Source organism: Rutilus rutilus (genome assembly GCF_951802725.1).
Source record: "Rutilus rutilus genome assembly, chromosome: 9".
NCBI classification, from domain to species: domain Eukaryota; kingdom Metazoa; phylum Chordata; class Actinopteri; order Cypriniformes; family Leuciscidae; genus Rutilus; species Rutilus rutilus.
The window spans coordinates 10,334,245-10,336,439 of record NC_140223.1 but is presented as its reverse complement, the minus strand read 5'-3'; the positions used below and the strand labels follow the sequence as shown (position 1 = coordinate 10,336,439).

General features: G+C 34.4%; 1 long non-coding RNA gene across 1 annotated transcript; it reads right to left on the bottom strand.

Moving 5' to 3' along the window:
* Positions 1-393: 393 nt before the first annotated feature.
* LOC311297761 lies at positions 394-1,948 on the bottom strand. Its single transcript, XR_014628876.1, has 3 exons — positions 1,819-1,948; positions 1,458-1,576; positions 394-1,106 (listed from the first exon to the last, which is right to left on the bottom strand). It is a non-coding gene; the product is annotated as an uncharacterized lncRNA (long non-coding RNA).
* Between the last annotated feature and the right edge of the window lie 247 nt (positions 1,949-2,195).

The following is a 2,195-nucleotide window of genomic DNA, read 5'->3' as shown; positions in this document are numbered from 1 at the left end:
AATTATATATTATTATTATTATATTTTATTCTATAACATGCCTATAATAAACCTGATGCTGACTGTATTTAATGGAATATGATTTCAAATGTTTCTGTGTGTGCTTGTGCAAACAGCATTTGTAGAAAAAAAAAAGACCTTAATTATCTGTTTGACACATCAGTGATCTGGCAGTTTTTTCAGTCCTTACAGTCATGTAGAGTCAAGATCCTGAACCTCTGGTCCCATAATTATGTATTTATGTGTCATCTAAATATGTGCTAAATATATATAGCATTTCATATTCATGCCACAGCTTAAAAGTATAAGATAATGGAAGGATATCATCCATATGACTGTAAAACGTGTACTTATAGAGTGTGTTTAAATGAGATGATACTTTGAACCAGAAATGATGCTCAGTAAAATGTATTTTTATTTGCTCCAGCATTAAGGAGACATGCTGACATTAGTTTACTAACAATAATTACCAGCTAATCAAGCACACGCAATATCACAATTTATGCATTTCACAGATTGTAGAATTTATTTGCCAATTTTAACGTTTACTGCAATTACTGTAAAAAGTTAAAAATCCTCAGCTAAATAAAACTGTCTATGTGTGAGGAAAGCAACTGTCAAGTATAAGCATTACTTACAGGCGTTCACATTCAGCTTGGTTTATCTCACACTGATAATATGGCAAATTAGGGGCTATTTCATACAGTGTGTTTATCAGCGCCTCCCATGTATCACGCTTCCAGATGTATCGGAATGCAAGGGCTTTAATTCCCCCATAGTTTTGTAACTGTGTAAGACTGGCATTAATGTTGTATGGCCCATCTGATAGGCATGTTGTCAAACAGGGTGAATTTACAGTGAAATAAACCACACATTCATTTCCAACATTCAAGATGTTCCCCAGATAATCCTTCAGGCGATACTCTGCATGTTGATGAGACTCTGGAATAGCCTTTGCAGCAATGAGGTCATCACTCAGATAAACCCCATTGTTCTGAATTATTTGTCTCACTTGATCCAGTAAGTTCTGATCTGGAAAGTCAGAATCTTGAAGACATATGTTCTGCTCGACTCTGAACACAACAGCGTATTGTCCCCTACCCAACCTGGAAATGAAAGCAGCGGAAATGTAATGTTGTGTGTTAAAAATGACAAATATGAATGTAAGTAATGTATATATTAGTATGTAATTATGTATTATTATTGTTATTATAAATACATGTAAAGTTTAATGTTGAAATATACTGTACATGATTATGTAATTATAAAAGACAAATTCTTCTGATTTATAACTTATAACAACATCTGTTACTAAATCCACTACTTTTTTGTGGAAGTTTTTTCTTTATATATTTCTTGTAATTTCGTTATATATTTTTGGTTGTGTATATGTAATTGTTCTTTTTTTAATTATTTTTTTTATTATTATACTAATATGTTCAATCAAAGACACTTACGATCTATGAAATCTCGTTACAATACGCTGGAGGATTTCTGGGTTCACATTCTGACCGACTGCACAAGTGCTGAAGTGAAGCAGGCAGAGCAGGAGGATCCTCAGTGGCACAGCGAAAACCTGGAGCAAACACACAAATACGAACACTTATACAAAAAATATGCACAGTACACACAAAGTGCATAGAAATTTAAAACTGAATTATGTTTGTTGTAGGAATGGAATTTTCCTTGACATCTTATGGCCACTTTTTCTGAATATTATTGGTAAAAATGATGAGTTTTCAAAAAAACTTGAGCAAATGTGCAGCTTTAGCTCCACGGACAATTATTAAGTGATAAAGAAGTATGAATATGACTTACCATGTTATCTGTTGCTCAGATCAGGAGGTTCAGAGATGTTGTGTGAGTCTGCAGTGAAGCAGGAGTGATGAGGAAGAGGAAGTAGGTGGTTTTTATTCTGACACTCGACCAGCCCTCTTCTTCATCACCATGAAAAGACCAATTAAAACGGTTCACACTTGCAGCACTGACTCCTTTAATGATGTCACTGAGCATCTTTGTGTCTCGCCATGTACGACTTGGACTTCCTCAGAATGGTCAATAAGAAAAAAACAATGAATAATTACTCCAAGAACTCTAAAAACTGTCATGGGTTTCTCCAATAAAGCAATCCAAGGAAACGGATTTAAGGCAGGCAATTGCATTGAGCCCGAAATAATGTGCAGGAACATAAATAT